Consider the following 21,118-nt stretch of genomic DNA (forward strand, 5'->3'; position numbering starts at 1 on the left):
ACTTCTTAAAGACCCTTGGAAAAAAATAGAAGCTTGTTAAAATAACTCCAAATTTTAACATTTCAATTGTTGGATGAAGAAAGGAATTGGTTTGAGGATTATGAAAAAACTCTTGAATTGCAAAATCCTCTTGTTCCTATAGAATATGAAGCTACCAAACATGCATTTCTTGATCGATTTAAAGAAAACTAAAACTTCTTTAAGACCCTTGGAAAAAAATAGAAGCTTGTTTAAAAAAAAGAAGACCAAACCATAGTATTTTTTACTTTAGAATACACTCGACTTTGGGATCGGTTGGAACACATCCATTGGCCCAAGAGAGGGAGCACCTAAAATGGTAAAAATAAAAAATTTTGTGGAAAAAAAGAAAGGAGAGGTGAGAACAAAATTAGAAATTAAAGAACAAATCACCTTTGAAGAAATAGTGATGATAGCAATAGAAAAAGAAAGAAAATTTGAGAAACTTAGAAAGAGAAAACCATATAGAAAATCTAATAGTGAAAACGAAGATCAAAACTAGCACATGGATGGATAAAAATATTAGATTTTAGCAAGACAAGCTACTCAATTAGCTCCACAAGTTGAGGATCAATTGTCAAGACAAATGTACATCATGGGGCTAGGAGCTTTGAGAGGCAGGCCTTTAAGAAGAGGTAATGGGGGATTGATGGGACAAAGTAGTCAAGAAAATATGAGAGGAGGAAATGGAAGAGGATATTTTAGAAGACTTTTGATATGTTATTTATGTGGGGAGATAGGTCACATAAGCACAAATTGTCCATATCCACTAAGAGCAGGAGGGGAAATGTATTATTTGCCTCAGAATCTTCACAATCGACAAAATGATTGTGGTATAGAAATAAAATCCCATACTTCTTCTTAAATACCAAAGCCTATGAAAGAAGAGAAAGGAAAGATGGCCATAAACTATATCCTATTTAAAAAAAGGGTCGAGGAAAATAAAACTATAGATGTGATGCCAACAATGAAAAGGAGGAGAAATGTAGCGAGAGGTGAACCTAAGACTAGTAAAGTTGGAGAGGAAAGAGGGAGAAAGATAAAAAAGAAGAAAAGAAAGAAGGAGAGAAAGAAATTAGTAAATCCAAAAGAGAGAGAGAGAGAGAGAGAGAGAGAGAGAGAAAGGAACAGTAAGAGTTTTGAGTGTAGAGGAGTTACCTAATAAATACCATATTAGAGAATATATGACAATCTCCCAAGTTCCACTTTTAAATAAGGATTAAAGATTTTACCAAGTGGCTAAATCTTAACCCCATATTTGAGAGTGGGACTTGGGGGGATTGCTTATATGGTATCTAGGAAAAATTTCACGTTTAAATAAGGGGATAAGAATTTACCATATGTCCAAATATTAATCACATTACAAATTCTTAAACTTTATGAAAATTTTCAAAGTTCTAACTATGTGGTTAATATTTTTCATGTCATTGATGCATGATATAAAAATCAAAATATAGAAGAGGTATATATTGATGGAGGAGCACAAGTTAGTGTGATTACACAAGTGTGTGTAGAACAATTTGGACTTCAAATAATTGCAAGATCTGGATTTCCACTTATTGTAGGCAGACCTTAGCTTAGGAAGATAGGTACAATATCGGATTGGAAGAGAGGAATCATAATGATTTATGATAGTAGAGGAATAGCAAAGAAGTTTGATATGACTCAACAAAAGAACTAGTGAATGAGGATGATAGTGAAGAAAAAGAAGACAAAGAGAGTGATAGTTTTGAGGAAGAAGAAAGTGAGGATGAAAGTTCTGAAAGTGACTTAGATCCAAAGGTTTCATCAATAATAATAGAGAAAAAGAAGAAAAAAAGAAGAAACATTTAGACATCATGGAGGAGTTAAGAACACATGTTAAACATTCAATAATTTCAAGAGTATCTAGAAATTTTAAAGAACATAGCCTTTGTCTCTTATTTTTTAAAAAGACTTTTGTTTTTGCTATAAAGGATGAAGAATTATCATTTGAAGAAGATCTTTTGAATGAAGAAACAAATAGAGTTCAAATTATGAATGTTAAAACTAAAGAAGATCAAGAGAGCATAATGATCGAAGAAGATAAAGAAGGGAAACTAGAGGAATTAGAAAGATTGATGGAATGACCTCAAGTTTCATCAGAAAAAAAGATATTAGTTAGAGAAAATGTTGAGTTTAGACCTGACTAAAGGAGATAAAAGACAATACCAAACAATTAACAATAAAAATCCAAATCTCTTTGTAACTTCATACACAAGAATCAAAATTATGCGAGGGGAAGGGCCAAAAATTGAACTTAAGAAATATGCCAAGCCAATTTGTCAAACACCAAAACCTTTGACTTTAGAACAAATGTCGGTTTTGAAAGAAGAGGTTGAAAAGTTGTTGCAAGAAGCAATATTTATTTATCATATTCAACATTCAAAATGGGTAAGTACAATAGTCATAGCACTAAAGAAAACTGGCAGTTGGAGAATTTATGTAAACTATAAACCTCTAAATATAGTCACAAAAATGATTAAATTTTGTATTCAATTGCACGATATGGAAGGTATAGTGTTTGTGATGGCTATTCAGGGTACTTTCAATTACCCATTGCTCCTAAAGATTAGAGGAAAATAACTTGTATAAAACTTTGGGGATGCTTTTGTTATAGAGTTTTACCTTTTGAACTCAATAACGGACCATTGGTTCGGTGTCAAGGGTGGGTAAACAAAGTGTTAGCTCCTTTCCTACGAAAGTCTTTGAGAGCTTTCATTGATTATGTTTGTATACATAGTACAAGACTTTAACATTGTGAACAATTAGACAAAGTGTTTGAAAGAATGGACAATTATGGTTGTCAATTAAATCCAAAAGAATGCAAGGTAGCTAAACCAAAAGTGAAATTTCCTAGTCATGTGGTTTTGAAAAATTTAATTGAGGCTAATCTTGAAAAGGTAAAAGCTCTTATTACTTTAGTATCACCGAGAGTATCACCTACAAATACAAAAGAGCTTATGGCCTTCATTCATAAGGTAATATATCTATCAAGATTCATACCTTTGGAATCTCATTGCTTTATCCATTGAAGATGGTAGCCAAAGAAAGATCCATTAGAGTGGATAGTAGAAGCTGACAAAGTATTTCAACAAGATAAGGAAACTGTAGGCCATGCATCATCAGTCCACGCACCTAATTGGGAGAGGGCATTTTTTGTGAGTCCATCAGTAAGAGAAGGTGCTATTGGAGCAATCCTTATGCAACAAGGAAAGAATTCATGATACATGAGACCTATCTATTTTGCAAGTCGAGTGAAGATGCAAGTAGAAAAAACATATGCTGAAATTGAACTAATAATGATTAGTGTAATATTTGCTTGTAGAATTTAGGAGTTATTCACTACTAAAACCTTAGAGTCTGGCAAATCAAGAATCTCAAACTTAAGAGAATGTATAATATAATTAAAAGAGATTTAAATTAGTTTGAGGCTTGGAGTTTGAAACATATATCCAAGAAAGAGAATTAGGAAGATCATGATGCAACCCAAGAAGAAAATTGTCAAGTATTTTTTATGAAAGTAGATTTTTCTTTATACAAAGGAAGAGATACCTTTGAATTGGAAGAGTAATTTATCTTAATTGGGAAAGTACAATCTAGTGTTCTTGAAGACAAGATATACTAGTTCTTGAGAAGATTTGGAAGGTACAAGTTAGTGAATGATATTCTTTATGTAAAGAGAGTGGATTTAATCTTGGGAAAAGTGTATTGGAAGGAGGAATATATCATATTCTTGAAAATTCATATATGAGGACATATGCTGTAAGTTTGGGACACCTTTAGAGATTCTATCTAATAGGGGACAAGTTTTAAAGGAGAGCTAATTGAGTAACTTTGTGAGAAAATGAAGATAAAAAAGAGGTTTGCTTCACTGTAATATCTATAGTGTCATGGCCTAAATTGAGTGATTCAATGGTGAGTTAATAAGAATGTTGAAAAAAATGACAAACGACCATCCTCAAACATGGGACATTGAGTTGCCAAGTGCTTTGTGAGCTTACTGTTTAGACAAGAAAGAGAGGACATGTTTTTTTCCATTTAAAATGGTTTATGGAAGAGAAGCCTTGTTACCTATAGAAGTGGAAACTTGGGGAAGTTACCATATGTATATCCTCTACATCGCATGCATTCATGGTCTACGTATAAATATCCTTATCTGTGAATTTTTCCTGAATAAAACATAACCCTTTTCTATTCAATCTATAAATAACCCCTTTATATTACACCCTTCTATATATAAAAAATGTATAAACATGGTATTTTAAAAATACCTTAAAATAAACTCATGTGATGCACACATATATTCATGAGTAGTGTAATCGAGAGTGAAAATACTAACTTCAAGGATGTTTGTAAAAATTGAGTGAGAGTGAGGACAAAATTTATATCGTAGAGAAATTGTTGCAATTACAAGAAGAAAAACTGAATAGACAAGAGGTGTGTGATCATTACAAAAGAAGCCAATGAAGAAATCTTCAACAAATTAATCAAAAAATCAGAAATACAAATATGAAAAAAGGGGATTTGGTTTTGAGATATAATAGCACCTTGGATCATATTTTTCAAAACAAATTCCAAATGAAATGGGAATGACCTTTTAGGATCACAATAACTTATAAAAATGGGACTTATGCATTAAAATATTTAGATGGAAAGGCACATAAACAAAGAATTAATGGATACATATTAAAGAAGTATGTCTCAAGGTTGATGACAATTCAACTGGAGAAGTGGTCAAAATAGAAACACATAGAACAAAAGAATTAGAAAATTGAATGGATGATAAATGTAGCATCATTTTATGAAAGTAACTACTACGAATGAATGCTTGGAGACTAGGGGGAGGGGTAAGTATGTCAAGCACTTTTGCGTAAATGAAAAAACCCTTAGAACACCTTTAGATAGGTAAGATTTTTGTAGCTTAGTTATTGTGTGATTGTTTGTTTTGTTGCTTTGTAGCTGGATTTTTGTGTTTGTTTAGATCAAGAATGGTTCTTGTCTTTTTTTTTGGATTTTTTGAGTGTGAAAACATGATAGCCGTGGTCAAGATTGGTGTTTCCTTGGATAGGTTGGAGCTAGAGTTTGTTGATAACTACTAAACATCTTAAAACATATGTATTTTCTTGCATATACTCTTGCACATCATGAGGATTACTGATTCATGATCACTTCACATTGCACTTGTTTAGATAGATACACTGCACCCAGGGGTTGTCTCTAGATTTTATCAATTACTTCCATGTCATGGGTTGGGTTGATGCATGTTCTGCACCTCATTGAGTACTAGCATGGCATGATGCCTGCTATAGCTATATGCAATAACTTTTAGATGTAGGCACACTTGAGAGAGCACCTTCATTGTGCACACACAGCTCTTTGTACGCAGCATGAGAATGAGATATTCATCACAAGACTTAGAAATACTAGTTGAGTGGGAAAGGTGGTGGTTAGGTGAGTCTTGAGAGTTGTGTAGGATGCCTTTAGTTGTGACATGTATTGTTTTCTTGATCAATACCATGAGGACCATATTTTCTTGAGAGATTGTGAGATTTTGGGAGAGTAGAGCAGAGTACAACATTTTTCGTTGCCAAATCATAAGAGGTGAGGTTAAGAATTTATAGTAATTAAAGAATTGTATTTGCATCTTGCATAGCACACGGGCACATGTAGATCGGCTAGGCACTATGTTTTTACCAATGCATACATCTTTTTGAGTGTAGCATTGCTTGTATGATTGCATAGCATTGATTCAATTTTGTAGTTCTTCTCAATGTCATGTATAATTGTTAAGCACGAAATTTTATTTCAAAAGTATACTTTTAGTAGGACACAATGCATAAACAAAGGTAAGTACATCTGAAGCAAAAGTTGTTTTTTAAGACTCAAAGTGTGTGTACATTACAGTGGTGTTTATGGAAGAATACATGTGGACAATTATGAAGGATTTTTCAATTTGTCTTGAATGCACAAGGCAAGTATCGTACCTGCAAAAAGTGCTCATATGGGTCCACATGATAGCTCATTGTTAAGGTGGCCATGTGATTTTTAGCAATAGTCAATCACTCCTAACTTTTATGGAAATGTCAAATCAAGAACTTATTTTCATACAGAAATCAAATGGAATTGTATAATTTGTGCTTGATTGAAAAGAGCATAAGAGATCATAGACCTTGCATGAGGACTTGGGAATGCATGTGATGGAGTATAAATGCTATGAGTTGGTTAGCAGTTCAAAGGGTAAAAAATTTTCTGCTTTGGTTCAAAGTTTTGAAGTTGCTCATATATATAATCCTTTGATGTTGTTACTAAGATGTTTTGAATCCTTGAGCAAGAAAAAGTGGTAGAGATTTTCAAAGAGAGATAGTTTTTGTTTGTCAATTGCGATGATGGTTGTGTAAGATTGTTTACTATCAAAGATAGGGAGAGTATGGTCTATGCTCATACATTCTCTTAAGCTGAAGGACTCATCTTGAGTGTCACATGGCGTGCTAATGTAAAAAAGTCCATTTTTAGAGGATTAGGTGGATGCATTAGAAATTTAATTGTGAGAATAGAATCACAACTGCATCAGGGGAGGAAGGAGTTCTTGGTCTGTGGGCTGGTGCTGGTCCCACAGTCATAAGAAATGGTGTAAATCAAGAAGTAAATTCTAGATCTATTGGTGGGATTGTGGAAGCATGTTGTTTGCAATCAATATATGCCATTAAGACATGGCTTTGCTTGATAGAGGTGGTCATTATAAGGGGATATTGCACTATGGAAAGCCAATTGTCTAGCAAGAAGAGGTAAGAGCTTTATGGAGAGGTCTCACTCCATTTGCAACACACTTAACCCTAAAGTATACTCTCCTGATGGGATCAAATGCAGCTCTACATATAACATTCAAGGATCCTAAGACCAAAAAGAGTAGCCCTATTGACCCCTTTTGAGGTTGTGAAGATCAAAGTTCAGTAGCATTGAGGATTGTCTCTACATTTTTTATGCTACAAAGGTCCTATCCATTGTGCTACAACAATTATCCAGGAAAATGAGGGGTAGAAAAACTTAGAGTTGGTGATTGAAAAATAGTTGTTGAAACATTGTCCCACGGAAAGTGTGAATAGATGTAGTTAGACTTGATCTTTGACAAGAAGTTCACTATTTCTCACAATAGTACTTTTAGTAGTGTTTATTTCTATGGGTATACAAAATAGATGTTGTTGAGAAGGAAGAAAAACCAAGCTGAAGACATACAAGCAAGAGGCCAAGCCAAAAATTATTGCAAAGATTCTTACATCAAAGATGAGAAAACACTCAAAGAGTCAAAGACTGAAGAGGAAAAGTAGGAAGTGAAGCCATAGGAAATAAATAGCAAGAAGGCAAGAAGCAATCTAAAGTACCTAAAGTTGCAGAGGAAGATGAAGAATGTGACAAAGAGAAAGAATATGAGAAGTAATTTAAGGAAGAAAACAAATGGACATAGCTAGACCACTTTTTCTAACAAGCGTAAAATGAAATGTTCTTGGCTCTTATAAAAGCAAAATTTAATGAAAAGAAATTAATTTTCATACTAGAAAAAACTATTTATAGGAGAGAGAACAAAGAATTAGGGAACCTTCTTCCAAGTTAATTTTCATACATCTTATGAGAAGGGTTTCTTATAAGCTTTTTGGGATTTGTTTTGTTAAATTTTTGCAAGCATGAAACTGAAGGCTTGATCTATAACCACTACCCAAAAGAGGTATGAAGAATATATGTAGTTATGTTTTTTTGAGCTCACGTTTCTTAAAACTTTGTTTAAAGGTCTTAGAAGTTCTACTTGTGCATGTTTTTCATTGTAATTGAAGTTACAAGTGGCATAGTCCTTCGCTTTTTCTTGTGTTTTGGTTGCCAATTTAAAAAAATTCTCACTGAGTGTAGTAGATGATAGACAAAGTCAGCTAGATAATCGACACTCCTTATCATCTAATTTTTGGGCTATGTGAGAGGATTACCTTCAATCACTGCTCATGAAACAAGGAGTGTTGAGTGCATCCTATTGAAACAGGCTTCTCACACTCTTGAGTATACAAGCAAAGTATGGATGGAGCGATGAGAGTGTGACCAAGCTATTCACATGCTTAATAGATTGATGGTGTTTGAATTTCTCAAAAATTGAAATAGGACTTAAATTTTGCAATTGGCATAGGATATGCTAGGTTTGTAAAGGCCAAGATAGTCACTAGCTTGATTAAGTGCTCTTGCATTTTGTAATATATAATGTGTTAGAATTGGGACTATTTATATTACCAATCAGGATTGTGAGTTATCTCACTTCAAAGGTACATCTAACCATTTATAAGTTAATTGAACTTAGAGTAGTGAATCTCTCGAATGGAGATAAGGACATCCTCAATTCAAATGGTAGGCAAGGAGTGATGGAGATATAAGTTTGTCTTTTTAAGAAGTACTTGCTCGGAAGTATTCTCATGATACAAATCCATCTCCTACTACATATTGTGGATGAACTGGAGTTTGTGTACCTATTTGCTATTATTGTGTTGCCATGCCAGTCATTGTGGTGGTTTCCCTAAAGTGATAGTCAATGATAGCTCTTAGTCGATGTTAGCTTCTCCTCTACAACATGTTCCTTATTCTCGTGTCTATCTCCTTACTCCTTTTCTCATTACTCCTCAACTGCATAGGCTGCATCATCTCTCATCTTGAACAATTTGATTCTCTTTCCTGCAATCAGAATCCACAAGGCCGTACCATTAAGCTGTGCTAAGAATACGTAGCATTGTCATGGACATGCTACACCAAATAAGGCCCAAACCATCCTCTTGAAACCTTGTGGATAGCACTATATTGGTTGCCTAGACTGCTGTCATAGACCAACACCCAATCTTCCCTCTTTGGCCAAGGCTTTCAAATTGGCAGATGGCCTTTCACTCTTCCCGTAAGTCAAAGAAAGTTTAATGCTAAGGTATAGGAAAAACTCCCTAGCCTCATCAACATCGAACTCACCTCTATTTGCTATAATGTTTCCAAGTATTCATCCTCAATTCTCTTTCTTCCACTTGATTTGTGAGATCTTCTTGTGCCAAAAAAATATAACACATCTTCTACAATCCAATAGGCATAGTAATCAAATCTAGAATCCACTTGTAGTGAATACATAGTGGGTAAGTAGGGTGAAGCTCGTCTCTATGCCTCACTGAAGAAAACAACTAACAATCAATGCATGTCTCAACAAACTATGAGATACCTTTGTACATGCCTCTCCACTAGTAGCGCTCTCTAATCTTCTCATAGGTCACCCAAACAGCTCTGTCCATCCCAAAGACTTTCATTAAACTCTTTCATGATTCGCACTTGTGAAGCTCTGTCACATACAACTCTCAATGGTTGTCCTCCTCGCTTCCATGGATGCTTCCAAAGTGGTCCACTCTGCAAGAAGAAACCATAAGCTTTTCTCCTAATCTTCTTGAAGTTCTCATCAGTCCATCCATCCTGTCTAGACATGGTACTCAAATAACGACCAATATACAAATACTCTCATATATACAAAGACTCATCAAAGCTCTCCAAAGTAGATACATGACAAGTATGATCAGCATACATGGCTGGAAGATTAGCCCCATCATCAACTTCATCAATGCAAGAAAAATCCATATCATCATACCTTGCTCGTGAAAGCATATCAGCCACCACTACTAGGTTGTCTTTACCTGCTATGTGCTTGAACTCAAGATTCATGGATGTTATGTACCCAATCCACATAATCATGGCAATTTTTGGAGTAGAACAACTCGTGATCATACCTAGAGGACGAAAAAAAATCAGTCTTGACCACCACAGTAGCACCAATGAAGTACTCTTTATCATTCTTGAGAGCCATGGCAACTCTGAAGAGCTCCCTCTTAATCTATGGATACCTTAATTGTTATTTTTTTAGGACTTTCACCCTAAACCAAATAGCATACCTATTCCCATCTACATCATCTCGGCCAACAGCCCATCCAATGCCATAGGACTAGTATCAACAGTGAGTATAATAGGTCTCCCACACTCATAATTTACTTTCCAAAGAGCTTAGCAGCTCTCTCAACAATCTCTTTAGCTTCTACATAGCTCTAGTGTGCCTCATGTCCCAAGAAAAACAATGCCCTTTCCTCGAGAGCTGGTAGAGATCATCTGCAATATGAGAAAAATGAGGAATCCAAGCAAGATAAAAACAAGCTCCAAGAACCTACCTCTGAAGTAGCAAAGAAAGTCTTTGTAATATTTTCTATGGCATCAACCTTTGCAGGGTAACACCTCTTGCCATAATAACAACACATATGTCCAACAATCAAAACCTCTCTAGCACCAAAAATAGAGTCCCCAACAAGGTCAAATTCACTTCCTCTAGCCTGCAAACAATCATCTCAATATCCTTGATATGCATAGCCACAAAGTACGTGCATCCATGATCATCTAAAGTATCATCTTTCTCTTTCTCGAGACAACCCTTAATAGGCAAATCATCAATGAAAGGCATAGTAAGCTCAGGAATAAAATCTTGTAAGACCTTGTTCATCCCATTCATCATATGAGCATCTGAATTAGTACTCTCGATGGATCATATCATGTGTCGGCTCTTCAATAGTATGAGGTTTTCTTTTAATGATGTCAATGATAACATCATGAAATTCTCTTTTGGTGATCCCCAAGACTTCTCCAAGGTTGAATTAAATTTTGTAGTTAAGAATCTAATCCTCAAGCACCTTCTTCAAAGTCCATAGTCCTCTCAATATTGAAAAGCAGCTTGAATCGAGGTTGCTTTTTTGGCTTTGGATCGTTTGTCTTTGGGCCTTTCTAATCTTCCTCTACTTTCAGCTTCTAAATATCAGCCAAGCTTTGCTCTAGACATGCAAAAGAAGGACGAGAAACTGGATCACTCCTCCTAGTCACCCTCTTTGAACCTTCAGGCTGATCATTATCTATTTTCCACTTCTCCTCAACAAGTGTATAACCTCAATCATCCCATCAAGTCCCTTTTCTGATCACATCACCTACAGCTGAAAGCTCAGATGTTGAAGCTTTCCCCTTTTTCTCTACATGCAATGCATAGGACCCTAAAGGAGATTTGTCCTTAGAAAATTTCTCTAATTGATCTAGGCCATAGAGAACAGCTTCTCTTACCACCTCTCACATCACATAAGAATAGCACAAAAGAGACTCCTCCAACAATTTCTTCATACAACCCACAAGCTTTAGCCTTTTTGCCTCTTCAAAATCTTAACACACCTTCTGCTCATGGCCTGGACTATCAGACCACATGCAATGATACACAACATCATTCCCGGAAGAATTTGAAAGAATAGAAGAAGTTGGGGCTAAAATTAGAGCTAAATTAGGCTGCTACTACATTCTAGTCAGCTTGATTGGTACGTCTTTTAAGTTCTTTGAAATTCTCCTCTACCATATCTTCGATAGTCAGTTTTGCAGATGGTCTGACAATTGCAACATGAATAGGCATAGGCATAGACACAAGATAAGAAATAGGAGAAGTAGTGGATGGTGCAACAAGAGAAGTAGGAGAAGTCACTGAGGAGAAGACGTTGTTGATGGTGACTACATTACGTTCTGCAAGTGAGCCTTCCATCTCTCCCTCTTTGTCAATGTTGTAGAAACTGCATCAACAGCATCTTGCCAATATGTCTTCAATCCCGTAGGTTGCGTACGGTCCTCTATAAGCTCTCTCAACTCATCCTGAAGTGTAGGATCAGCAACCTACAAGAATAACTCCACTTTCTCTGATTTCAGAGCTCTTTGCTCTACTGCATCCAACTGGTTGTATCGCTCTTCAAACTCTTGCAACAACTCAGAAGCAACAAGTCCTTTGTTGGGCTAATAGATCCACTCTCTAAATATCTTTCGTGTAGAAATATCATAATCCTCTAGAAAAGATTTGTCTTTGAGCGCTTTCTTTAAAGAATTCCAACTAGAGTCATATACAAACAAATGTGTCACTCTAACCCACAAAAGCATGCATGACAAGTTGTAAGAAATAATTGCTCCAATTGGTCGAAGCTTTGAGAGGAAAACCTTAGGAAAGAAGTGGACGACCTATATGACAAACAAGTCAACAAAATTTAGAAATATACAAAACTTATAAAAGATATAAAGCTTAACATATTTCCTAAATGTTTAAGTTTTTAAAACCTTTAGAAAGTAAAATCTTTCAAAAATCTCAATGTGTGCATAGACATCTATTTAAGGAGGAGTAAGTGAAGAGCAAGTGGCCTTCATGCTTTGAATGAAATTTGTTGACTTGTAAGAGGAGGGTCCCATACACAACTTATGATTCTTTGTGAAAAGTTTATGAGTCACTGCAAGAGTTTTGGCTCGGGGAAGTTATTATATGTATATCCTCTACATCACGTGCATTCATAGTCTATTTATAAATATTATTATCTATGAATTTTTTTGAAATAAAACATAACCCTTTTCTATTCAATCTATAAATAATCCCTTTATATTACACCCTTCTGTATTTAAAAAATATAAAAAAATGGTATTTTAAAAATACATTATTTTGAACCCACGTGATGCACACATATTCATGAGAAACTTACTCGAGAGTTTTGGACACTGCTGAGATGTCGCTTCTTGTATCAAATATTTAAGAGGTATGAAGAAGATTATTTGTTTTTGGACTCAATATTTTCATGTTTGAATTTTGTTGTATGCTTTACCCAATGTGTCTCTTAAAAATTTTTAGAGCTATAGTAGTTTTGTTTGGGTTTGTGTGTTGTTCGAGTCGTGTATGTGAAACTTTCCAAATTTTTGTTTTGAATTGTTTGATAAAAAAATCAGTATCCTATCCAACACACCTTAACATCTCATTATTGGTGGGTAGTGAGTGAGGCTTGTTGTTTATCATTGCTCAATTAACATCTCTTTTTCCTTGCCCACACTATCAGGAGTGTTGAAAAAGTTGACTTTGTTTGTGCTTTATGGATCAATTTTTTGTTTGAGATTTTTTCCTGATGGCCAGTTCATTTCCTGAATTCTATGGAAAAAAAGGAGAGGATCCTCTAAGCGATTCCTCAAAAAATTGGAGCTTGGATGTATTATCGAGCAACAAATAATTGACTCAACACTGAGACTCCAAATTCTAAATTTTCAACTATTGGATGAAGGATGTAATTGGTTTCATAATTATGAAAAAATCTCTAAATTAGAAATCCTCATGTTCCTATGGAATATGAAGCAATCAAGCATGTATTTCTTGAACCTTTTAAGGAAACTAAAACTTCCCAAGATCTTTGCAAAAGAATACAGACTTGTTAGAAAAAAGAACACAAGACTGTAGAATTTTTTGCCTTAAAGTACAATAGACTTCGAAACATTGGAATGCATCTCTAAACCCAATAGAAAAAGCACCTGAAATGTTGAAAACGAAACATTGTGTTAAAAATTTGCAGTGAAAGGTGAGAACAAAACTAGAAATTAAGGAATTGGGTACTTTTCAAGAAGTTGTAGTGATTGCCATTGAAAAAGAGAGAAAATTTTAGAAATTTAGAAAGAGAGAATCATTTGGAACACCTAACATTGAAAACAAAGACCGAAATTGGCAAGGGGATGGACAATACTTTTAGGTTTTAATAGGAGAAAATGCTCAATCAGCATGATCGGAGGTTGAAGGTCAATTGTCACGCCAAATGCAAAACATGATATTAGGAGCTTTGAGAGGAAGAGCTTGGGGATGAAGAAGTGGAGGACCTATAGGACTAATAAGTCACGAAAATTTAGAAAATAGAAGGGGAGGAAATGGGTGAGGATATTATCTAAGACCAATGGTGACTTGTTTTTCTTGAGGAGAAATAGGTCATGTAAGCACAACTTATGCTATTTGCCTAAAGCAAGGGGGGATATGTATCCTTTACCTCAAAACTTACCATATAGATAAAATGATTTTGGGATAGAAATAAAAAATGTTTCTACAACTCAAGTTTCTAGGTTGACTAAAGAAGAGAAAAGAAAAAGTGCCACTAATTGTATTCTTTTAAAAAATCAAAGTGAGAAAAATAAAAATGTTGATATAATGCCTGTTGTAATAAAAAGAAGGAGACAACCTGAGAGAGATGAACTTGAGACTAGTAAAGCTAGTGAAGAAAGAGGAAGGAAAATAAAGAGAGGAGAGAAGAGAGAAGAAAATAAATGGAGAGTGCCTAGAAAACATTATCATGCTGCTATACTGATATTCCATTGGGAGAAGGAGAGAGATTATGATCTTAAAACAGATATGATGGGTAAGAAAGCTTATATATATTTTGCTCAATTGATGGAGTTGTGTCTTGAAATGAGAGGACAGTGGAAGAAATTAGTAAATTCAAAGTTCAAAGGAAAAATAAAGGAACGGTGAGATTTTTGAGTGTAGAATAATTTCCCAATATTTGTCCTATTGTTGATGATTGGTATAATAATTAGAACATAGGTGAAGCAAATATTGATGGAGGAGCATAAATTAGTGTGATTCCTTAGGCTTGTGTAGAGCAGTTTGGACTTCGAATTGTTGAATGATCAAAACTTTGAATCTGTCTTTCTAATCATGCTAAAGTGAGGTGCTTAGGTATCATTCAGAATTTGGAAGTGGAGGTTTATGGAGTGTCTATGAAAATTGATTGTCATGTTATGCCAGTAGGGTTGGGAGCTTTTCGGCTCATATTGGGTAGACCTTGGCTTAGGAAAGAAAAATAAATACAAGACTGGGGAAAAGGAATCACAACAATCTATGATTGAAGGGGAACAACAAAGAAGTTTGATATGTCTTCGAGAAAAGAACTAGTGAATGAGGATGAGAGTAAGGAAGAAGATGTGGAAGAGAGTGATAGTTTTGGAGAAGATGATAGTGAGGATGAGAGTTTAGAAAGTGATTTTGATCGGGAGGTGTCATCTATTGCAATTGAGGTAGTTAATCTTGAGAGAGATGGGGAGAAACAAGAAAGTGGAGAATTTCTTGATGATAGATCTGAGTGTTTGAGAGATGAAGAGAGTATTCAGGAGGATTTTTTGAGTCTTTTAGAAGACCTTGAGGGGAGAGCTTAGAAATTGTACGGTTCCAAGATGAAGTTGAGGGTTCAAACTTCTTACTTGATGAGAATATGAGAGGTAATTTGGATAAGGCTATGAAAAGGATTGAAATTTTGAGGGAAGAGAGATTTAACACTAAGAGGAAAGAGTTTGAAAGTGATTGTGAGGTTAAAGTTGAAGAGCATTGGACAATACTATGTTTGGAAATGGACTATGACCTTAATGTGTTGCCTAAGGTTTCTATTTGTGAAAAGTATATTGAGTTTGTTTGTGAGAATGTTGCGGAAAGGGTTGATTATTCTATTTGTGAATTTTAAGAGTTGGAGTCTTGTTTTGTTGAAGAAGTGGTTTGGATTGATGTCTTGGAGAGGTTTCTTGTTTTGATGTGGATATATGTGTGTTTAGATATTTTTCTCATTTTTTCTAGGATATTTGATGTGGATATTTTTCTCATTTTTTCTAGGATATAGATGTGGATATAGATGCTTTTCTCATTTTTTTCTAGGATATTTGATGTCTTTCTGGATGGAAATGAATTTGACAATGTAGAAAAAGGGTTATAACGTTACTTCAAAACCCTAGAATTGTCATGTTTCCCTTTTAGAAGGATGGGAGAGGTATGTTGATTGTTGTGGATGATGACATGTTTTGTATTGATAGTGTGGGATGCTTTGAGAATTTTGGATTATTTTTTGGATTTTAAATAGAAATTTGTGGATAACTTTTGTGAGTTCACTAAGATGTTGCTTTGAAGTTATGTGCCATTGATTTTTTTGGGTTTTGAGTTTAAAGAATTTAGGGATGGAGTGTTGGATTCAATTTTTTATCGACTCATAAATGTTGCATCATTTTATGAAAGCAAATGTTGCACATGAATGCTTGTAGATTGGGGGGGGAGGGGGTGCTGAATTTGTCAAGCATTTTTGTTGTTAAAAATTAAAAACACCTAGAAAAAATGTAGATAGGTTGGATTTTTTATAGTTAGATTATTTGCATGATAGTTTGTTTTATTATTATGTAGTTGGATTTTCTATGTTTGTCTAGCTCAGGATTTGTTTTGTCTTTTTTTTTTTTTTTGAGTGTGGAAACTTGATAGCCTTGGTCAAGGTTGGTATTTTTTTTTACAGGTTAGAGCTAATGTTTCATAAAAGCTGCCAAACATTAAGGAACATGTATGTTTTCTTATCGAGACTCTTGCATATCACATGGATTATGGGTTCACGAGCATTTCAAGTTGCACTTGTCAGATACACTGCACTTGGGGGTTGTCTCCTATTCTTATCAAATACTTCCATGCCATTGCTTAAGTTTATGCATAATTTTACACCATCATTGTGAGCATTAGCATGGCATGAAGCCCCTTGCAACTATATGCAAAAAAATTTAGTTGCACATGCACTTAAGAGAGCACCTTTCATTGAGAATGCATTATTTCTTACCTGCACGAAAGTTAAGATATTTAGCACCGAGTTACAAACCTCTAGTTGGGTGGAAAAGGTGGTTGGCTGAGTTTGAGGGTCATGAAGGACACCTCCGGTTGTTAGATGGGTTGTTTTCTTGGTTGTTATCTTGAGGACCATTATTTTCTTCAGTAATCATGAGATTTCGGGTGGGTGGACTGGAGTATGACATTTTCTTTACTCAGTGTTGAGAGATGAGGTTAAGGATGTAATTTAAACAAGGCACCCTGTTTTCACATTGCATGACACACACGCACATATAGATAGGCTGGGCATTATTTCTCCAGTGCATACATATTTTTGAGTGGAGCATTGCTTGTTTGACTGCATCACATGGATCCGATTTTGCATATTTCTCAACACATATGTGACTGAGCATTGTGTGTACAATTTTAAGTATAATTTTGGCTAGGGCACACTGCACTGAAGAAAGCAAGAATATCAAAAAGATTATCCTCTTTGTATGAAACAAGAACATGGTCATAGTGTGGCTTGGATATATTGGAAGGAAAGAAGGATGTTTTAAGACTCAGCATATCAAATGCAATAGTTGGAATCTCTTCTTCATACACAAGTGTATACATCGAAAGATAGGAATGAATTAAAGCATTTTCCATCAAGAAAAGGTGTTATGATGTGCCATAGAATTTGTATCATGTGATCATTTACAAGTTGAGGAAGGCAAGCCATGTTACAATGATAATGAAGAAAGTATTGTTGCAAGTTTTAGGAAGAGACGACAAAAATACTCATCATGAAGAATAATGAGAAGGCTTACAACATCAATCCTATTGCTTCCAAAATTTCATTTACTTGTAATTAGGACAAAGTATATGAATGTACAATAATCATGAAACTAGAGCTGACCAAGGCTATCAACATACTCTTGAGGAGCTTTAAAGGTGTTAGGAATTAAACAGAGTCCATCAAATATGAATTAATCTCTTGTTGTAATATTAAAAGAGCATTACTAATGTCATAATGATAAGGAAGTCCATTAGCGATGTCGGAGGGGTTTTTGTCAAAAGGTCATATGCACCGAGGATTAGAGATAGAAGGAAGTAGAGATAGGAGATGGAAGAGAAGAAAAAGAATAGACAAGAGGTAAACACGATAATGACAAAGCACAATGAATCGAATCAATATGTATTGACAGAACCTAAAATCCCTTGTTTGGCACTACTCAGAAGCAATCTCCAAGCATTAGATCTCCTCGAGCTTCCTCATAGACCAAAAACATGGATCAAAACAACAGCTTCCTCTTTGCTGCTCCGAACCCAAATTTGATGGCTCCGTTGGCTTTGAAAGGGGGTAAAACTCCAAGATGGTCGCATGTCCCAGAATCTCCCAGTTCACTCCTTCTAATTCAAAGTGTTGTTTTCATACTGTGAACTGCGATCACGATGTGTGCAATTTTTCCCATCTTTCTTTATTATGAAAAATCCCAAAACTGGTTGAAAAAGTAACATGCTTTTTGCATGCCATCCTAATCTAGAAGCTTTTCTCACTTTTAGGATTTTTACAATAAATATATCAAAAATATGCTAAAAGTATCTAAAAATCTAGTATTTTTAAACCATCCATGCCAAGACATTAGCACTAATAACTCAGATCACATTGACTCTCTACATCAATAAGAAATTCAAATGATGATGTACTCCATAGTTTTTCACACTGTGCTTGCATAGTGGCACAATAGTGGGCTAGATAATTATCATATCCTAACCATGGGTTTGGTTAACAACAAGCTTATGTATTGCATGCTGGGAGAATATACCAATTTTGGAAATTGGATGATCATTTGCAAAAAGAGTGAATTCTACAAAAGAATATATGGAAGCAAAGGTGATTGGATTGTTTGCGACAATCATTCACACGAAGAGTCCCCATCCTCATATTATTGAGTAATGGAGATATATAGCAATGATTGTACCAGCTTGATGGATATGATCATGGTAGCTACACTGAGGTCAGATAGAACAAAGGCTGCATGTGATCTTTTGGAGAATATATTGCACTTGGTGGTGTTTCAAGAGACACACAACCCACTGTGCACAAGGCTTAAGACACCAGGGCAAAGGTGAATCTAATTTTTAAGAGCCAAGTGAACAAAGGAGCAAAAGAAAAATGATCAAATGGCAAAGGTTTTGAAGGCTATGATACACAAAAATAGAGGAAGTGGTTATCATTAACGTGCTCTTAATAAATGGCATCATTTTTTTTCGAGCTTGCTACAAAGACTTACAATATGTTGACCTAAAACTACGACATCTACATTGGCAATATTCTGAAGATCATGGCACAAAAAATGAAACGCATATATGGTAGCCTCAAAAGCATCGCAAACGAATGCGGAAAGGTGGAGACTTCAATGTTTTTCAAAAAACAAAGATGAAGAATAATAAATGAAAAGATTAAATGTTTTGAAAAGCTTATAAAAGATATAAAGCTTAATGTTTTTTCTCAATGTTTAAGTTTTTAAAACCTTTAGAAAGAAAAAGCTTTCAAAAAGCTCAATATGTGTGTATAGATTTATTTAAGGAGTAAGTGAAGAGCAAGAGGTCTTCCCCCTTTGAATGAAATTTGTAAACTTGTGAGAAGGGGGTCCCATATATGAGTATGGTTCTTTGTGAAGAGCTTATTAAACATTGCTAGAGTTTTGGATGTGGCTCAGATGAGGCTTGGTGTATCGAATATTTAAAAGGTATAAAGGACTATTTGTTTTCGAACTCAAGATTTTCATGTTTGAATGTTTTTATATGCTTTACCTGGTGTGTGTCTTCCAAATTTTTAGAGCTATAGTGGTTCTGTTTGGGTTCGTGTGTTGTTCGAGTCCTGTTTGCAAAACTTTACAAATTTTCATTTTGAATTGTTTGATATAAATTCAATATTCTAACCCCTACTCCTTATTGACTCATTCGAGTAGTGAGTGAGGCTTGTTCTCGATCACCACTCGCTTAACAACGAAACAAATGCAAGTTCATCCAAAGCAAAAGTAGTTTCCGAAGACTCAAAGGGTGTGTATACCATAGTGGTGTTTATGGAATAATGCATGTGGACAATTATCAAGGAGTTTCTAGTTTGGCTTGAATGCATAAGGGAAGCATCGTACCTAGGGAAAGTGTTCAAATGGGTCCACATGATAGGTCATTGTTAAGGTGGTCATGTTATTTTGAGTTGTAGTCAATCACTCCCAACTTTTATGAAATTTTCAAATCAAGAAATGTTCTTCATATAGATTTTAAATGGAATTGTATAAGTTGTGCTAATTGAAAGGTTTGGAAGTATAAGAGATCATGGACCTTGCAAGAGGACTTGGGAATGTATGTGGTGGAGTATAAACATATGACTTGGTTAGCAGTTCAGAGGGTAAAACAATTTCTACTTTGGTTCAAATTTTTGAAGTTGCTCAAAGATATACTCCTTCATTGTTGATGTTGAGACTTTTTGAAGTCTTCGGCAAGAAGAAGTGGTACAGATTTGCAATGTGAAAGAGTTTTTTGTTAGCTAAGATGACGGTTGTGTAAGATTATTTACTATCAAAGAAGAGGAGAGCATGGTCTATGCTTGTAGATTCTCTTGAGCCCCGGTTGTACACCTATAAGAAATCATCTATATAATGTGCGTTCAAATGATATTAAGAAATACCTTTTCTTTATATGCTACAAGGCCTTAAAATGACTCCTTTTACTTTAGTAAACTTATGAATCTTATTTAAATTGTAATTAGAAAATCCATTTTGTAAATGTAATCCTATAAATTATACTAAATATAATGCCCTTTCTTTTGAACTTAGGTGGTATCTTACATTTTTTCTAAGGTGGAGGCTGTCACTATTTGCATCGCTACTTAGACAAAAAAAAACGGGTCAAAACTCGAGCACGGCATTTCGTGCAGAAGAGCGAAAGAGAGAGTGAAAAAGAGAGTGAACTACATCATGCATTTGAGAGGGAGAGGGAGAGAAAGAGGGAGAAGGAGAAGGAGAGCTTCTCACCGCCGCCACCGCCATTCACGAAGAAGAGGAGGAAGTGCACGAAGGGCGAAGAGGAGCCACCATCATGAAGAAGAGCCACACCGAATCCATCCTTGGACCTTTGTGGTGAGTGCATTGCTCCCTCTTGCCTTGTTCTTGTTTTTTCTCATTTTCTTTAGTTTGTTTTTGTTATGAATGATGTGTATTGAAGGAGAAAGAGAGGAAATGAGACAGGGAGAGGAAGAGAGAGGGAGGGAGAGAGAGAGGAGAAGGAATGGATGAAAAACAAAGAGAGGGTACTAAGATCTTGTTCTCTAATTTCTTATTTTCTTGTTTGTACTAGTCGTATTAGTAGTAGTAGAGAGAGAGAAAGAGATATTTTGTTAAAGGTGCACCTTGGGTGTGTTTGACACTTCGGGAAGGCGAGTAGTGATGGTGGTGGTGGTGGTGGTGGTGGTGGTGGTGGTGGTGGTGGTGGTGGTGGTGGTGGTGGTGGTGGTGGTGATGATGATAGTGAAGAAGAAGAAGAAGAGGAAGAGAGAGATAGTTTTGAGGAAGAAGAAAGTGAGGATGAAAGTTTAGAAAGTGACTCAGATCGAGGTTT

The 21,118-nt window shown here is 35.3% G+C and overlaps 1 pseudogene; it reads left to right on the plus strand.

Moving 5' to 3' along the window:
* Nucleotides 1-21,118, plus strand: part of LOC148027642 (mitochondrial succinate-fumarate transporter 1 pseudogene) — a 60,565-nt pseudogene that overhangs the window by 14,024 nt on the left and 25,423 nt on the right.

Source organism: Lygodium microphyllum, chromosome 12, assembly GCF_053477565.2.
Source record: "Lygodium microphyllum isolate KBCC chromosome 12, Lygodium_microphyllum_v1.1.10, whole genome shotgun sequence".
NCBI lineage: Eukaryota > Viridiplantae > Streptophyta > Polypodiopsida > Schizaeales > Lygodiaceae > Lygodium > Lygodium microphyllum.